We start from the raw sequence: 13,737 nt of genomic DNA on the forward strand, positions 1-13,737 counted from the left end.
TTTGCTGTGGTTTGGTGGGGTGGGGCACTCAAGGGCTTCCTTGGTGGCTCAGAGGGTAAAGAATCCGCCTGAAATGCAGGAGACTTGGCTCTGATCCCTGGGTCAGGAAGATCCCCTGGAGGAGAGCAGGCAAGCCACTCCAGTATTCTTGCTTGGAGAATCCTCATGGACAGAGGAGCCTGGCGAGCTACAGTCTGTAGCATCGCAAAGAGTCGGACACAACTGAGCTACTAAGCACAGAATGAGGGACTTCTTGATGCACTTGCTGTTCACAAGACTGGTGGTAAAATCCTGGAAGTGTGCTTGTTTATTTCTACCCATGTTAAAATCCTATATTTTGAATTGAATTTAAGAAACTAGGTGCTTCCTCTCGATTACAAAACAGGAAGAAATGTCATTTCTTTTGCTCTAAAGAGGATTTTGCTGTTAATATAGTCTATTTAATTAGTTTTCTTGGCAACTAGAGCTCACCGTTGATTCTTATTATACCTACAGGAAAATATCACCTCTATATCCTTTTTTAAAGTGCTGCAATTACTGCCCCATAAGCCCAACTTACCCTTACGAAGGGCTTCTCCCTTCCTTTCTCACTTCTGAGTTGTGGTTCAGAATTACGCTCACACAGAACCCTGGTGGTTGACAAGCAAGACTGTGTTCTTCAGCTACAAAAACAAGCAAACAAAAAACAATGTCAGGACTTGCATTTTGAAGGGGAAGAAAATAGAAATTGATTGATCATACTGATTTCAGTTCATATTATTTTACTATACATTTTTTTTCTGAATTTTATTGTTGTTAAATATCTTGATCATTAAAAGGTAATAAAAGGGGTGGTGAAACTTGTTGCTAAAGAACTCCAGAAAAAAATCACACGTGTTTACTTAGTTCAAGCACTTTTAGTTTTTGTGGACTTGTGTTCACAGAGCTGTGAATTTCTAGTGATTTTAATTTTTGCAGTAATGTTTTAATGTAATAAAACTGTTCCCAGATGTTAAGATTGAATTAAACATCAAGAATTATGTCACTAAAAATTCCATTTGTTTGTTTCAGATAATAACAATATAGTTCCATGTGTCTCCGTGTCTAAGCATGGTGAAGACCCACTGTTTTAGGATATGTTTCATTCTTCTTTGTCTATGTTACCTTATTCTCTCTTTCCTTAAGGTTTTTACATCAAACCCAGAGTGCCAAATGGAGAGTATGAAGTACGAATTCTGACTATAGAAAGTGTAAATATCAGTTCCTATTTCCTTCCCTTTCAAATCATAATACAAATGTTAACTGCTGCAGATTCTAAGAAAGAATAGTTTAAGACTGTTATAATTGGTTCAAAAACAACAGTTATGTATTACCTCTCAACAAATATAAGGTATGCTCAACTCTCTACAGTGAGGCACAGACTGTGAGGAAATTCAGTGAATATAAGGACTGACAGTAATGTAACACTGGTATCTAATATTTTATGGGCTTAGTTTATGGTAATATTCTGCAAAGATTTCATATATATCTCATTAAATACAACAGATCTATGAGACTACTCAATACTATTCCCATTTTACAGGTAAGGAAGTAGATTTATTGAATTTGAGTAACTCTTTCAAGGTTAAAACTATACAAGAATACTATTTTTTTCAAATAAAGACACTTTTATTTTTGATTATTCATTGAAGGCCCAATGACAAAAATCCTTATATTTGCTTTGATAGACTGTCCTCTCACTTCATGGCAAATAGATGAGGAAACGGTGAAAATAGTGACAGACTATTTTGAGGGGCTCCAAAATCACTGCAGATGGTGATTGCAGCCATGAAATTAAAAGATGCTTACTCCTTGGAAGAAAAGTTATGACCAACCTAGACAGCATATTAAAAAGCAGAGACATTACTTTGCCACAAAGGTCTGTCTAGGCAAGGCTATGGTTTTTCCAGTGGTCATGTATGGATGCGAGAATTGAACTGTGAAGAAAGCTGAGCACCAAAGAATTGATGCTTTTGAACTGTGGTATTGGAGAAGACTCTTGAGAGTCCCTTGGGCTACAAGGAGATCCAACCAGTACATCCTAGAGGAGATCAGTCCTGGGTGTTCACTGGAAGGACTGATGTTGAAGCTGAAACTCTAATACTTTGGCCACCTAATGTGAAGAACTGACACATTTGAAAAGACCCTGATGCTGGGAAAGATTGAAGGCTGGAAGAGAAGGGGAAGACAGAGAATGAGATGTTTGGATGGCATCACCGAGTCGATGGACATGAGTTTGGGTTAGACTCCAGGAGTTGGTGATGCACAGGGAGGCCTGGCGTGCTGCAGTCCATGGGGTTGCAAAGAGTCAGACACCACTGAGCGACTCAATTGAACTGAATCTGTCCCCTACTAAAGTTTATTTTCTGTGAAAATTCTGACTTTCCTTCTAAACCTCTAACAAAAACACATTCTAAATTGACTGCTTATTTTCCAAAATCAGTCATGTTTTGATTTTGAAAAAAAAATAACTTGAAAAATAGAATACAAATGACAACAGTGGCATTTAAGAAACCGTATTGCTTTGTAAACAGCGTTTCCCCTAAGGAATAGAAATTATGAAGGATGTCACACTCAGACTTGAGTAATTTATAAATAATAAATAAACTGCACCATCGATCACAGAACTACAACCTCCCCTATTGAACTCGCTTCTTTCCAGGTTTTTTATTTTTTTGTGAATATGATTGTCTGCCTCCCAGTTCTGTGGACTCAGATCTCACAATCTTTCTCTTCTCTGCCCCTCATGTGGAATAATTTGCCAACCCTTTGAATTCTGAATGGACAACACACACATCCCTTCAAAAATTCTCCTTTTCACTTGTATCACCATAATTATTGTCTTTTCTGTTGCACTTCCCTCCAAATTGAGATCCTTGACCAAGCTTCCTCCTTCTGATTCTCTCCAGGTATTTGTGCAAAATTCCTTTTGCTCTAGCACTGTTCTGCATAGTACTTAAGTATTAATCCTGGAGTCAGGATACCAGGGTTCAAATTTTGGCTCCACCACTGACTCACTCAGATTCTAGGCCAGTCCCTAAAACGTTAGGCTTCAGTTTCTCTAACATGAGAATAACAGTATTGCCTATGTCATCAGGTTATTCTGAAGACTATATAAAATCAAATTTGTACAGCCTTTAAAATAGTGCCCATAACAAAAATTATTCACTATTATTATTTTTATATTCAGGGGGAAAGTCTTCAGTAGTTTTAAGTTTCAGAATGTGGCACTCAAGGTCCTCAACATCTAGTTCCAATCCATGTGTGTGCTTTATTTTGGTCACTGCTGCTGCTGCTGCTAAGTCACTTCAGTCTTCTGTGTGACCCCGCAGACGGCAGCCCACCAGGCTCCACTGTCCCTGGGATTCTCCAAGCAAGAACATTGGAGTGGGTTGCCATTTCCTTCTCCAATGCATGAAAGTGAAAAGAGAAAGTGAAGTTGCTTAGCTGTGTCTGACTCTTCGCCACCCCATGGACTGCAGCCTACCAGGCTCCTCCGTCCATGGGATTTTCCAGGCAAGAGTACTAGAGTGGGTTGCCATTGCCTTCTCCACAACCACCCAGAACTGTGGGATTCTAGTTCCCCAACTGGAGACTAATCCTGTACCCTTGGCAGTGAAAGTACTCAGTCTTAACCACTGGATTCCCAGAGAAGTCCCCAAATCCATTCTTGTAATCACATTTTCTCATGATTCTAACTCAAACCAAATCAACATCTAGTTAGACAGAACCCATCTATACAATGGAGAGGATTAAAATGCCAGACACACTACTTATCAAAGAGGCAATACTTGCACTGAGAATCTTCATAAATGAGAATTGCACCAGACCAGGCCATTAAGGTAAAAGAGAGGACACCCACAGAGCATTCCACACCCACACTGCACTCAGCCATGTAGGATCATGTTATACACTTGCCCGTGTCCTCCCCTCCTCAAGTCTTCTATGCTGTCTGCTTAGAATTCCCATTTTTCCCTCATTGTCAACACTTAAAAATCTGTTACATCTCCTAAGACTCAATTCAAAAGTTTTTTTTTTTTCAAGGAAGCCTTGATTTCACTATCTGAAAATCATTTACATTTTTTCCTTCTCATGGCATCTTAGCCAGATCTCTCTGTGGGGCATTACATATTCTATTTTCATAGCTATTTATGCATAGAATAAAATTTCCTTGAAATTAGGAGCTGTGTACAAATTATTTTTTGCTTCTTACAACCCTCAATCTCTAATAAATATCCAGAAGATAGTTGTTCAATTAAGTGAATGTTGTTTTAAAGCCAGAAGAACTCAAGATAGAACTGATTTCCTCAAGTCACTGATCCTGGTTATAAGTTCTCTAAGGACAGAAATTATGTTCGCCTTGTCCATCACCATATTCCTGATGTAGTATGTCATGAATATTTCTGAATCAATATCAGCTTATACCAGTGGCAATAATATTCACCAAAATCCAGTTGTCTCAAGGTCATTATTCACTCTTTTAAATTATGAATTTTTATTATATTTGAAATCTAAGAATTATACACTCTTCTCACCATTCTGTGTTAATGTCTCTGCTATCTGATTATTATAGCCAAATATATTCATTCATTTGATGTTATAAGGTGGTTATGGATTAATATTTCTATATAGTATGTCTATTCTTTTATTGTTGAAACATAATGAAAGTGCATTTGTGTTTAAACATATCCTTTTTCATTAAAAGTTATGGAAATTCTAGACTTGCACAATGGATTCTTTTAAAAACATGTTCAAAAAAAAAAAAAAAAAGTTCAGGCATTGGGGACCAGAGGATTGTCATTTAAATGAGTCAGGTCTGCGAAGAAGGTCAGAGTGTGAGATTACAGATTTTGCTCAACATTATATTTGGCTAAAAAACAAAAACACCAAAAAAACAAATCTCAGCAGGTTTGTTTAATTGAATGATGTTTTCAAATCCAGTTTCATTAGCTAGAGTGCTGCAGGACCCAGCCGTTCAGGAAGTAAATCTGTTTCTAGTAACTTATAGAGATAATGATAAGCCATTTTAAAGTCTGGATTTATTAAAAAATGACTGAAATACATTATAGGGCAACGGTAACTTGGTAATGCTTGGTTTATGAACCAGTGGGATGGAGTTACAAATGCATTAACATTTATACAAAAGAAAACAAGTAGCAGTGAGTCCCTATTGTTTTTGACATAGTTAAACAAACTGTTATTTCACTTTATATGGCTAATAAAATAAGACCTATCAAATAGAAGAAACATTCCCTTTTGGAACTTAAATAATGTGAAAAATCTAGTATTAATGAAATGGAAATCTTCCTCCTTTATGCACATGGGTGCTATATTCATTAAAATACACACGGAGACACAGGAAGAAGAAGCTATCTTTTCTTAGAATAGATAGCCATTACATTGATTATTTTTATGACTAAGGTTTGATCAAGCAGAACATACAGAGTTAGAAAGCAAAATATAACCCCAAGGAAGAGGGGAATTAACAACTATGGAGTGTACCTATGAAATCTAATTATATACATGCACATTAATCTCTGTCATTAATTTCCCTGAAGTGTGAAGTTAACAAACCTAGACAGTGTATTAAAAAGCATAAATGCCACTTTGCTGACAAAGGTCCTTATGGTAAAAGCTCTGTTTTTCCAGTAGTCATGTACAGATGTGAGAGCTGGACCATAAAGAAGGCTGAGCACTGAGGAATTGATGCTTTTGAATTGTTCTGAAGAAGACTCTTGAGAATCCCTTGAACTGCAAGGAGATCAAGCCAGTCAATCCTGAGGAAAATCAACCCTGAATATTCATTGGAAGAACTGATGCTGAAGCTCCAATACTTTGGTCACCTGATGGGAAAAGCCAGCTCATTAGAAAAGAGTTTGATGCTGGGCAAGATCAAAGGCAAAGGAGAAGGGGGTGGAGAGGATGATATGGTTAGATAGCATCACTGACACAATGGACATGAATTTGTGCAAACTCCAGAAAATAGCGGAGAACAGAGGAGACTGGTGTAATGCAGTCGACGGGGCCACAAAAAGTCAGACACAACTTAGTGACTGGCCAACAGCGTTCCTTTCAAGCCATTCCTTGATTTTGTCCTTGAAGATTTCAGATTCCTGGTTTTTCCATCCATGTGCATATCTTTACTCATACACTCGAAAATATTTACTGAGGAGAGAGGAATAAGATGTGTAAGCTCATTGCCCCATGCAGTTTATGGTTTAATCATGGAAGAACATGTTACACAAATTAAAAAAAGGGCTGAGTCCCTTTGCTGTCCAAATGAAAATATCCCTACATTGTTAATATAAAGTAAATACATAATAAAATATTAATATAAAATAAAATGCAAAAAAATAAAACACAGGATGCTCTAAGCAAAGCCAGCTTCATAGGCACAGGGTCTGAGGAATCTCATGAGAGTCCATGCTCAGAAAAGCTGCAGACTTGGTTTAATGCTCTCCCATTGCTGTCCGGAAATATTTTGATAATTTAAAGTGGCAAATTGTGTGTTACAATTAAGTCCAGTGGTAGAAGGGAATATGCAGGTGACTGGAGGAGACAGTGCAATATAAATGTCAACCATCCTTCTTCTGCCCCCATTTATATGTAGCACAGAATCCTGGTGAAAACTAGGATATGTGATGGTTCACTGCTACTTAAAAGAATATAAGTATCTTACATCTGAGACTGAGTAAGCAGGCACACTGACAGCATGCTTTGAATGCAGAAAGGGGCTAATGACATTGAAAGAAATATGAGCAACCCAGAAAGTCTATCATATCTTTTCTTATTCATGTTACTTTCCTGTATCAGACAACCACTTATGCTGGATAGGGTGACACTGAAGCAAAGGTGAAAGGGTAACCCACAGTTCCTTTTCTTGTCTGCCCTTTTCAACCATCAAGCTGAAAGTAGAGAAACTTGATAGAATATGTGCACGTCAAGAAATGAAAGTGAAAGTGAAGTTGCTCAGCTGTGCCTGAATCTTTGTGACCCCATGGACTGTAGCCTGCCAGGCTTCTCTGTCCATGGGATTTTTCAGGCAAGAACACTGGAGTGGGTTGCCTTTTCCTTCTCCAGTCAGTTCAGTTCAGTAGCTCAGCTGTGTCCAACTTTTGCAACCCTATGGACTGCAGCACTCCAGGCCTCCCTGTCCATCACCAGCTCCTGGAGTTTACCCAAACTCATGTCCATTGAGTCAGTGATGTCGTCCCCTTCTCCTCTCGCCTTCAATCCTTCCCAGCATCAGGGTCTTTTCCAATGAGTGCTCTTTGCAGCAGGTGGCCAAAGTATTGGAATTTCAGCTTCAACATCAGTCCTTCCAATGAATATTCAGGACTGATTTCCTTTAGGATGGACTGGTTGGATCTCCTTGCTGACCAAGGGACTCTCGAGAGTCTTCTCCAACACCACAATTCAAAAGCATCAATTCTTTGGCACTCAGCTTTCTTTATAGTCCAACTCTCACATCCATACATGACCACTGGAAAAACCATAGCTTTGATTAGACAGACGTTTGTTGGCAAGGTAATGTCTCTGCTTTTTAATATCCTGTCTAGGTTGGTCATAGCTTTTCTTCCAAAAGAGCAAGCATCTTTCAATTTCATGGCCGTAGTCACCATCTGCAGTGATTTGGGAGCCCAGAAAAATAAAGTCTCTGACTGTTTCCACCATTTCTCCATCTATTTTGCCATAAAAACACCTAAATTAGTTCTGTGCAACATTTTTTTTGTTCTGATAAGAAGGAAATACATACATGCATGCATGAAATACAAAATAGGAATTGTGCAATATCTGTTTTTGCATACATGTTAAACTCATATTTGCTATTAGAATTGGCTTTGAACACTATCATGATAAATGTCAAAATACAATCATTTAAAATGTTATACTATATTTTAATAATGCATTAAACAAATGCTGGTAGTTACAAATTTTAACTTTTGTTTACTAAGAGCATCAAATAACAAATAAAAAGCATCATGACAAATTAAGTAAGAAGGAAGAAGAGAGAAGCTTTATAATCTAACAGTTTTTGCAGTACTTTTGCTTTTTGAACAAGGGGTTCCACATATTCATTTTGGGCTGGACCCTGCAAGTTATGTCAGTGGACCTGTTGTAAGAGTGTGTGGACAAGATCTGATTAAGCCTGGGAAGGTAGGGGATGACTTCTTGCCAGGTGATAATTAAATTAAGAGTAAAGATGAGCAAGAGTGAAGCAGATATTAACGACAGTAGGAAGCCTGAGAGGGAAGTTGGGGGCAGTGGTTAGATGTTCCAGGCAGAGTGTCGGGTCCAAAGTCACTAAAGGAAGAATAAAATGTTTGTGGAGCAGAAATAAAGTTAATGTGGTTGGAACTTAAGTAGGTGTGGGATTGCTCTGGGTAAGGCTTCTACCATGTTGTAGTTCTTTGTAAGAAGGAAAACAATAGGGTTGAAATCAGGGCAGCTGGAAAATCCAGGCTTGATGAGGAAAAAAGCTATAACTATGTGCATAACTATATTATGATTTGATCCTCAGTTATAACTATGTGCCTGGTGTTTTGCCAAGTAAATTACCTTTACTTTTCGGTTCTCTCAACAACCAAGCAAAGTGGGATTTACTGGTTTCATTATTAAGACAAGGAAATATGAGGCTCAGATGGATGGGGGCATTTGTCCTTTGTCATCTAGCTGGTGAGTGACACCCGTAGATGAAAGAGTCTCTCTAAATATAAACTAGAATGGAAGCTCCAGGAGGGAAGGGACTTTGCCTTTCTTTGTGTTTCTATTTTCTTAGCATAGACACAATACCCGGCACATATACTAAGCTCTCAATATTTGTTAAATGAATGAATGAATGACTGGGGTAAGTCTTATTTGGCAAATTCACTGTGTCTTCATGATTTCAAATGAGCTTTAGAGTATTTGAATGGAATTTTTGTAAATTTTGAGTATCAATTTCTTTTCAAATAAACTATAAAAATAAAAAGGGAAAGCAGCAAGTTTAGCTGAAAGTGAAAAGAGAGGAAGGTAGAGTATAGACTTAGTCTTTATTAACTGTATGACATTCAATTGAAGTCACTCCCCTTCAATTCTTATTTTACTTTTTTTTCCCAATGAACTAGAATAGGTTGTATGAGAACTTCTTTCTGGTTCTCACATATTATGATTTGATCCTGTGAATTATCTAGCAATAATACAATTCAAAGCATAAGGTTTCTCTTTCCTACAAAGAGGAAACACAAAATAAGATCATACAATTCTGAGGCACCAAATTCCTCAAACAATCTCACTCCATTCATTCATTCACGTATTCATTCATTCATTCATTCTTTTAGCAAGGCTTTCTGAGAGGTCCACCATACCTCATGCCCACAAAAAGCCTTCTGCTGTAAAGCTGAAATGAACAAATAATCTCCATTTCTGGAAGCAGGAAGATCTTGAATCAGTAGAGCCTGGCTTAGAGTTTATCTGCAACTCAAAGATGGCAAAAACCAAATCAATTTCCATTTTGAATTGTGACTCAGGGATCAAGCAGAGCTGGCGCTGCAGTAATGCAGAATAAAAGGACAGCACTCTTCAGAATAAATCCTGACATATGACTCATTTGACTACTTCCCTTCCTTTGACTTTCCTTTGGTGAAACAGCAAAGGCAGACAGTCATAAAACCTCCAACACAGAACAAGATCTGTGCCTCCCACTCCTAAAAACCAGTTCCACCAACAGAGAGGCAAGCACATGATTAAGAGGAGCTGGGCAAGAAGCATAATGCTCACATGGGGTCCAAGAGGCAGAGCTCACTGAGAGGAGACAGATACAATGTTCCCACATTAAGATGTGACTTTCCTGGTAGCACAAGAGGCATTTCTTACAGGAAATGAGCATGACAAAGGGATGAAGAAGGTAGCACCAGGCTTAGATGTTTAGGGAACTTCCGTTGTCTCTCATGTTTGGGGAGGATGAACCAGTGAAGAAGGCAAGTTTACTTAATTGTTTATGAAGAGTAGACAACATCAGAAGGAGACAGGCAACACTAGCTAACACCTGGAGCAATGTAGCAACTATTATGAAAAGATCTACTTTGAAATTCAAGGATCGAATGAGTTAATAATAGCTAACAAGCAATCACAGCTTTTAAAGGCAAGGCAGCTGTAGAATGTGCCTCCCTGACCTCTAAGTTCAGAGAGCTTGATGGAAGGGACCCAGCTGCGGGGTTCTGAGATCAACTGCCGCATTTGTACCCCAGCTGTGTTTTCACTCAAGCTGCTTCTAACCAAGGGTGGAGCATAGTGGCTTCACTCTGTAAGACATGGAGCCCCTCTAACAGCTGACTCTGTTCTGAGGAGGCATCTGTCCTTTGACAGCCTTACTGAATCTTTCTTGGTCTGCCCAATGGCTCAGTGGTTAAAGAATTTGCTTGCAATCAGGAGACACAGGAGACCTGAGTTCGATTCCTGGGTCAGGAAGATCCCCTGGAGAAGGTAATAGCAACCCAGTATTCTTGCCTGAAGACTCCCATGGACAGAAGAGCCTGATGGCTATAGTCCATGGGGTTGCAAAGAGCTGGACATAACTGAGCAACTAAGCACAGTGATCCAGGAAGCTTCCACCCAACTTCTGTTCACTTGGAATTCAAAGTACATCTTGGTCCAGTGATTCCCCAGCCTTCCTACTAACTCCATCCTCATTTTCTTTGAAAAACTTTAATTTTTAGAAAATCTGATCTTTGTGTCTGTTTCTTGGGAGACCTAGACTAACACAAACATACATGTAGAGAAGAAACCTGCTGAGTGGATCACTCTTGGTCTCTATCTGGTGAATGATTCACTGAGAAATACACAAGCTCTGCACTTAATGAATTGAAAGGGACATGAATGAGTTGAAATGCACTGAGTACTAATCATGTGTTGGGTGCTGAACTAACAGCTTCTCATGCCTTATATCACTTACTTCTTTCAACAACACCATGTAGTAGTTTATTTATAGATGAAACTGTAGCTGGCCAGCTCGTGAGTGTTGGAGCCAGAATTTCAAGCCAGGTCTTCATTTTCCTTTATTGGTTTAAAGCAATTTATTGCTGCAAAGTACTTTACTTTAAAGTCTATGCCTTTAATGATCTTATACTACATCCATTACCAACAGTATCCTTGATATCATTTTATACAGTAAGAAAACAATAACATGCTTATAGAAGAAAAAATATTGCATTCATCATCACTAAGGCTACTATCATCATCACCCTCACCTTCATCATCAATCTTAATCTAAAAGAAACTTATAGTTATTGATCATATGCATTCTGTTCTTTAGTTCTTATGATTACCCAGTGAATTAGGCAAACATTAGAAATGAAGCTCAGAGGTACTATCTCAACCTAAGTCCAGCATTTTTTCACTGAATCATGCCACCTCCTTCTCTATGCTACACTTTGCCCAAGGTGAATTAAAGATGTTGGAGATTTAATACTTTGCTTATGCATCTGTTTTTAACTGCCAAAAGGACACTTGGAATCTTGGTTTAATAGCTGGACTCAGTAGGGCAGACATGATGTCCTTATTTTAGAAACAGCTTTCTCTCTAGGACCAGGGGATTGAACAATTTGGGTGGTATTATAGGAAACCTTTTGCCTCTGGGTCAAAGTCACTGGGCTCCAGACCAAGTCAGTAATGATCAAATGCCAGTCTGTCTGACAGCTGTCTGGTGGCCTCTGTGATAGGGCCTCCAGCCAGTCACTTGTGGGCAACCTTCCATGCTGCATCCAGCGCCTGCTGCCATTTCTAATGGCAGGCGCAGCAGAAAGGTTGGCAGTTCAAATAGGCACAGAGACCCTGGTATCCATTATTCGAGACCAACACTTAAATTCTAATTTAATAACAGCTCCCAAACCAGTACCAATTTCTCTCCAAAAGAAGGCTCTTTCTCTGGGCCATCTGCCCCACTCATCAGCCCACCACATTCTCTTTTCAAATAGTGAGATGAAAATTTACCTTTGAATTAAGCACAAGGTCAGATAAAATAAGTCACTGTGAACAGTCATTATATTTCCTGTCACTGGACCAATTAAGATTTCCAGCTGTCATTTTCTGATGTTGCAGCGCCATAAAAAACGACACTGAGACGCATTGATCTGTGTCAAAGCTGCTTCCAAGGGAAAATGGGACCCAAAATAATGATAATTGTCATAGGATGTCACACCATTAAATGAAAACATAAAAAGCAAAGCACTGTGGGAAATCTGCAAAGTCATCCTCCTTGTCGAGGTGAGCCCACGGTGCACCAAGGTGAGCCCACTGTTTCAGGGACTATTCCTGCTCTAAGGTGGATACTCTCCCTGGTCTGTAATAAAACAGATTCTGTCCTGTTCATGCTAATTTGATTTCAATTGAAGTTTCAAACTCATAATCATTTGAATAAGAGAATCTTGCTGGAATCTCAAGATTTATGTAAAGTAGGTCACCTACTTCTTATACTTTCAAATAGTTCAGCCCATTAGATCCCCTTTACCCAAAACTGCAAACTCTAAAGTTTGCTTCAGTTCATTTCTGTCACTCAGTTGTGTCCAGTTCTCTGTGACCTCATGGACTGCAGCATGCCAGGCTTCCCTGTCCATCACCAACACCTGGGGCTTGCTCAAATTCATGTCCATTGAGCTGGTGATGCCTTCCAACCATCTCATCCTCTGTCATCCCCTTCTCCTCCCGCCTTCAATCTTTTCCAGCATCAGGCTCTTTTCAAATGAGTCATTTCTTCACATCAGGTAGCCAAAGTATTGAAGTTTCACCACTAGCATCAGTCATTCCAATGAATATTCAGGCCTGATTTCGTTTAGAATGGACTGGTTGGATCTCTTTGTAGTCCAAGGGACTCTCAAGAGTCTTCTCCAGCACCACAGATCAAAAGCATTGATTCTTCAGCGCTCAGCTTTCTTTATAGTCCAACTGTCACATCCATACATGACTATTGGAAAAACCATAGCTTTGACTAGATGGACCTTTGTTGGCAAAGTAATGTCTATTCCTTTTAATATGCTGTATATGTTGGCCATAGCTTTTCTTTCAAAGAACAAGTGTCTTTTAATTTCATGGCTGCAGTCACCATCTGCAGTGATTTTGGAGCCCCAAAATTAAAGTCTGACACTGTTTCTACTGTTTCCCCATCTATTTCCCAGGAAGTGATGGGACTGGATGCCACGATCTTAGTTTTCTGAATGTTGAGCATTAAGCCAACTTCTTCATTCTCCTCTTTCACTTTCATCAAGAGGCTTTTGAGTTCCTCTTCACTTTCTGCCGCAAGGGTGGTGTCATCTGCATATCTGAGGTTATTGATATTTCTCCTGGCAATCTTGATTCCAGATTCTGCTTCTTCCAGCCCAGTGTTTCTCATGATGTACTCTGCATATAAGTTAAATAAGCAGGTGACAATATACAGCCCTGACGTACTCCTTTCCTTATTTGGAACCGGTCTGTTTTTCCATGTCCAGGTCTAACTGTTGCCTCTTGACCTGCATACATATTTCTCAGGAGGCAGGTTAGGTGGTATGGTATTCCCATCTCTTTCAGAATTTTCCACACTTTGTTGTGATCCACACAGTCAAAGGCTTTGGCATAGTCAATAAAGTAGAGGAAGATGTTTTTTTGAAATCTCTTGCTCTTTCTATGATCCAGCAGATGGTGTCAATTTGTTCTCTGGTTCCTCTGCCTTTTCAAAATCTAGCTTGAACATCTGGATATTCATGG

The 13,737-nt window shown here is 39.1% G+C and overlaps 1 long non-coding RNA gene across 1 annotated transcript in view; it reads right to left on the reverse strand.

The window, feature by feature from the left end:
• Positions 1-481: 481 nt before the first annotated feature.
• LOC120876896 overlaps positions 482-13,737 on the reverse strand; it is a 1,092,147-nt gene continuing 1,078,891 nt past the window's right edge. Inside the window, exon 5 of the long non-coding RNA XR_005724236.1 lies at positions 482-662. This is a non-coding gene — a long non-coding RNA (uncharacterized LOC120876896). The remainder of the gene's footprint in view (positions 663-13,737) is intronic.

This window comes from Oryx dammah, unplaced genomic scaffold, assembly GCF_014754425.2.
Source record: "Oryx dammah isolate SB20612 unplaced genomic scaffold, SCBI_Odam_1.1 HiC_scaffold_17, whole genome shotgun sequence".
Classification (NCBI taxonomy): domain Eukaryota; kingdom Metazoa; phylum Chordata; class Mammalia; order Artiodactyla; family Bovidae; genus Oryx; species Oryx dammah.